Genomic DNA, 6000 nt, shown 5'->3' with positions numbered 1-6000 from the left:
AAAGGTCAAATTTTGTCCAATTTTGATAAAAATGCAAGGCTAACCCCTTACATTTTGAAATTTCTCGAAACAGTCAAATTTTGCCCATTTTTTTTAGAAATCCAAGGCTAACCCCTTACATTTTGGAATGTCAAAAAAAGTCATGTTTTGCCCATTTTTGATGGAAATGCAAGGCTAACCCCTTACATTGTGGATTTTCCCAAAAAAGGCATATTTTGCCCATTTTTGATGGAAATGCAAGGCTAACCCCTTATATTTAGGATTTTCAAAAAAAGGTCAAATTTTGCCCAATTTTGATAAAAATGCAAGGCTAACCCCTTACATTTTAAAATTTCTCGAAACGTCAAATTTTGCCCATTTTTGATAAAAATGCAAGGCTAACCCCTTACATTTTGAAATTTCTCGAAACAGTCAAATTTTGCCCATTTTTGATAAAAATGCAAGGCTAACCCCTTACATTTTATAATTTCTCGAAACAGTCAAATTTTGCCCAATTTTTGATAGAAATCCAAGGCTAACCCCTTACATTTTGGATTTTCCAAAAAAGACATATTTTGCCCATTTTTCATGAAATACAAGGCTAACCCCTTACATTTTGGATTTTCCAAAAAAAATCATATTTTGCCCATTTTTGAAGGAAATGCAAGGCTAACCCCTTGTATTTTGAATTTTCCAAAAAAGTTCAATTTTGCCCATTTTTGATAGAAATGCAAGGCTAACCCCTTACATTTTGGATTTTCAAAAAAAAGTCATATTTTGCCCATTTTTGATAAAAATTCAAGGCTAACCCCTTTCATTTTGAAATTTCTCGAAACAGTCAAAGTTTGCCCATTTTTTATCAAAATGCAAGGCTAACCCCTTACATTTTGAAATTTCTCGAAACAGTCAAATTTTGCCCATTTTTTTAGAAATCCAAGGCTAACCCCTTGTATTTTGAAATTTCTCGAAACAGTCAAATTTGGCCCCTTATTGATAGAAATCCAAGGCTAACCCCTTACATTTTGAAATTTCTCGAAACAGTCAAATTTTGCCCATTTTTGATAAAAATGCAAGGCTAACCCCTTACATTTTGAAATTTCTCGAAACAGTCAAATTTTGCCCATTTTTTTAGAAATCCAAGGCTAACCCCTTGTATTTTGAATTTTCTCAAAAAAAATAAAATTTTGCCCATTTTTGATAGAAATGCAAGGCTAACCCCTTACATTTTGGATTTTCCAAAAAAAGGCATATTTTGCCCATTTTTGATGGAAATGCAAGGCTAACCCCTTATATTTTGGATTTTCAAAAAAAGGTCAAATTTTGTCCAATTTTGATAAAAATGCAAGGCTAACCCCTTACATTTTGAAATTTCTCGAAACAGTCAAATTTTGCCCATTTTTTTTAGAAATCCAAGGCTAACCCCTTACATTTTGGAATGTCAAAAAAGTCATGTTTTGCCCATTTTTGATGGAAATGCAAGGCTAACCCCTTACATTGTGGATTTTCCCAAAAAAGGCATATTTTGCCCATTTGTGATGGAAATGCAAGGCTAACCCCTTATATTTAGGATTTTCAAAAAAGGTCCAATTTTGCCCAATTTTGATAAAAATGCAAGGCTAACCCCTTACATTTTAAAATTTCTCGAAACGTCAAATTTTGCCCATTTTTGATAAAAATGCAAGGCTAACCCCTTACATTTTGAAATTTCTCGAAACAGTCAAATTTTGCCCATTTTTGATAAAAATGCAAGGCTAACCCCTTACATTTTATAATTTCTCGAAACAGTCAAATTTTGCCCAATTTTTGATAGAAATCCAAGGCTAACCCCTTAAATTTTGGATTTTCCAAAAAAGACATATTTTGCCCATTTTTCATGAAATACAAGGCTAACCCCTTACATTTTGGATTTTCCAAAAAAAATCATATTTTGCCCATTTTTGAAGGAAATGCAAGGCTAACCCCTTTTATTTTGGATTTTCAAAAAAAAGTCAAATTTTGTCCAATTTTGATAAAAATGCAAGGCTTACCCCTTACATTTTAAAATTTCTCGAAACGTCAAATTTTGCCCATTTTTGATAGAAATCCAAGGCTAACCCCTTGTATTTTGAATTTTCCAAAAAAGTTCAATTTTGCCCATTTTTGATAGAAATGCAAGGCTAACCCCTTATATTTTGGATTTTCAAAAAAAAGTCAAATTTTCAAAAAAAAGTCAAAAATCCAAGGCTAACCCCTTGTATTTTGAATTTTCCAAAAAAGTTCAATTTTGCCCATTTTTGATGGAAATGCAAGGCTAACCCCTTATATTTTGGATTTTCAAAAAAAAGTCATATTTTGCCCATTTTTGATAAAAATGCAAGGCTAACCCCTTACATTTTGAAATTTCTCGAAACAGTCAAATTTTGCCCATTTTTTTAGAAATCCAAGGCTAACCCCTTACATTTTGGAATGTCAAAAAAAGTCATGTTTTGCCCATTTTTGATGGAAATGCAAGGCTAACCCCTTACATTTTGGATTTTCCCAAAAAAGGCATATTTTGCCCATTTTTGATGGAAATGCAAGGCTAACCCCTTATATTTTGGATTTTCAAAAAAAGGTCAAATTTTGTCCAATTTTGATAAAAATGCAAGGCTAACCCCTTACATTTTAAAATTTCTCGAAACGTCAAAGTTTGCCCATTTTTGATAAAAATGCAAGGCTAACCCCTTGTATTTTGAAATTTCTCGAAACAGTCAAATTTTGCCCATTTTTGATAAAAATGCAAGGCTAACCCCTTACATTTTGAAATTTCTCGAAACAGTCAAATTTTGCCCAATTTTTGATAGAAATCCAAGGCTAACCCCTTACATTTTGAAATTTCTCGAAACAGTCAAATTTTGCCCAATTTTTGATAGAAATGCAAGGCTAACCCCTTGTATTTTGAATTTTCCAAAAGAGGAAAATTTTGCCCATTTTTGATAAAAATACAAGGCTAACCCCTTACATTTTGGATTTTCAAAAAAAAAAATATTTTGCCCATTTTTGATAGAAATGCAAGGCTAACCCCTTACATTTTGAAATTTCTCGAAACAGTCAAATTTTGCCCAATTTTTGATAGAAATGCAAGGCTAACCCCTTGTATTTTGAATTTTCCAAAAGAGGAAAATTTTGCCCATTTTTGATAAAAATACAAGGCTAACCCCTTACATTTTGGATTTTCAAAAAAAAAATTATTTTGCCCATTTTTGATAGAAATGCAAGGCTAACCCCTTACATTTTGCAATTTCTCGAAATAGTCAAATTTTGCCCATTTTTGATAGAAATGCAAGGCTAAGCCATTACATTTTGGATTTTCCTAAAAAAGTCATATTTTGCACATTTTTGATAGAAATGCAAGGCTAACCACTTACAGATAGGATTTTCAAAAAAAAGTCATATTTTGCCCATTTTTGATAGAAATACAAGGCTAACCCCTTACATTTTGGATTTTCAAAAAAAAAATTATTTTGCCCATTTTTGATAGAAGTGCAAGGCTAACCCCTTACATTTTGCAATTTCTCGAAATAGTCAAATTTTGCCCATTTTTGATAGAAATGCAAGGCTAAGCCATTACATTTTGGATTTTCCTAAAAAAGTCATATTTTGCACATTTTTGATAGAAATGCAAGGCTAACCACTTACAGATAGGATTTTCAAAAAAAAGTCATATTTTGCCCATTTTTGATAGAAATACAAGGCTAACCCCTTACATTTTGGATGACCCAAAAAAAGTCATATTTTGCCCATTTTTGATACAAATACAAGGCTAACCCCTTACAATTTGGATTTTCCAAAAAAGACATATTTTGCCCATTTTTCATGAAAATGCAAGGCTAACCCCTTACATTTTGTAATTGCTCGAAACGTCAAATTTTGCCCATTTTTGATAGAAATGCAAGGCTAACCCCTTGTATTTTGAATTTTCCAAAAAAAGTAGAACTTTGCCCATTTTTGATTAAAATACAAGGCTTACCCTTTACATTTTGCATTTTCCACAAAAAGTCATATTTTGCCAATTTTTCATAGAAATGCAAGGCTAACCCCTTACATTTTGAAATTTCTCGAAAAAGTCATATTTTGCCAATTTTTGATAGAAATCCAAGGCTAACCCCTTACATTTTGTAATTTCTCAAAACGTCAAATTTTGCCCATTTTTGATAGAAATACAAGGCTTACCCCTTACATTTTGAATTTTCCCAAAAAAAAGAAGAATTTAGCCCATTTTTGATAAAAATACAAGGCTAACCCCTTACATTTTGGATTTTCCAAAAAAAGTCATATTTTGCCCATTTTTGAAGGAAATGCAAGGTTAACCCCTTATATTTTGGATTTTCAAAAAAAAGTCAAATTTTGTCCAATTTTGACAATGCAAGGCTTACCCCTTACATTTTTTAATTTCCCGAAACGTCAAATTTTGCCCATTTTTGATAGAAATGCAAGGCTAACCCCTTGTATTTTGAATTTTCCAAAAAAGTTCAATTTTGCCCATTTTTGATAGAAATGCAAGGCTAACCCCTTACATTTTGGATTTTCCAAAAAAAGTCATATTTTGCCCATTTTTGATAAAAATTCAAGGCTAACCCCTTTCATTTTGAAATTTCTCGAAACAGTCAAAGTTTGCCCATTTTTGATAAAAATGCAAGGCTAACCCCTTGTATTTTGAATTTTCCAAAAAAAGTAGAACTTTGCCCATTTTTGATTAAAATACAAGGCTTACCCTTTACATTTTGCATTTTCCACAAAAAGTCATATTTTGCCAATTTTTCATAGAAATGCAAGGCTAACCCCTTACATTTTGAAATTTCTCGAAAAAGTCATATTTTGCCAATTTTTGAAGGAAATGCAAGGCTAACCCCTTACATTTTGGATTTTCAAAAAAAAGTCAAATTTTGTCCAATTTTGATAAAAATGCAAGGCTTACCCCTTACATTTTAAAATTTCTCGAAACGTCAAATTTTGCCCATTTTTGATAAAAATCCAAGGCTAACCCCTTGAATTTTGAATTTTCCAAAAAAGTTCAATTTTGCCCATTTTTGATAGAAATTCAAGGCTAACCCCTTACATTTTTGATTTTCCAAAAAAAGTCATATTTTGCCAATTTTTCATAGAAATGCAAGGCTAACCCCTTACATTTTGAAATTTCTCGAAAAAGTCATATTTTGCCAATTTTTGATAGAAATCCAAGGCTAACCCCTTACATTTTGTAATTTCTCAAAACGTCAAATTTTGCCCATTTTTGATAGAAATACAAGGCTTACCCCTTACATTTTGAATTTTCCCCAAAAAAGAAGAATTTAGCCCATTTTTGATAAAAATACAAGGCTAACCCCTTACATTTTGGATTTTCCAAAAAAAGTCATATTTTGCCCATTTTTGAAGGAAATGCAAGGTTAACCCCTTATATTTTGGATTTTCAAAAAAAAGTCAAATTTTGTCCAATTTTGATAATGCAAGGCTTACCCCTTACATTTTTTAATTTCTCGAAACGTCAAATTTTGCCCATTTTTGATAGAAATGCAAGGCTAACCCCTTGTATTTTGAATTTTCCAAAAAAGTTCAATTTTGCCCATTTTTGATAGAAATGCAAGGCTAACCCCTTACATTTTGGATTTTCCAAAAAAAGTCATATTTTGCCCATTTTTGATAAAAATTCAAGGCTAACCCCTTTCATTTTGAAATTGCTCGAAACAGTCAAAGTTTGCCCATTTTTGATAAAAATGCAAGGCTAACCCCTTGTATTTTGAATTTTCCAAAAAAAGTAGAACTTTGCCCATTTTTGATTAAAATACAAGGCTTACCCTTTACATTTTGCATTTTCCACAAAAAGTCATATTTTGCCAATTTTTCATAGAAATGCAAGGCTAACCCCTTACATTTTGAAATTTCTCGAAAAAGTCATATTTTGCCAATTTTTGAAGGAAATGCAAGGCTAACCCCTTACATTTTGGATTTTCAAAAAAAAGTCAAATTTTGTCCAATTTTGATAAAAATGCAAGGCTTACCCCT

Source organism: Patiria miniata, unplaced genomic scaffold (genome assembly GCF_015706575.1).
Source record: "Patiria miniata isolate m_02_andy unplaced genomic scaffold, ASM1570657v1 HiC_scaffold_18, whole genome shotgun sequence".
Taxonomy (NCBI): Eukaryota; Metazoa; Echinodermata; class Asteroidea; order Valvatida; family Asterinidae; genus Patiria; species Patiria miniata.
This window is presented reverse-complemented; position numbering follows the sequence as displayed.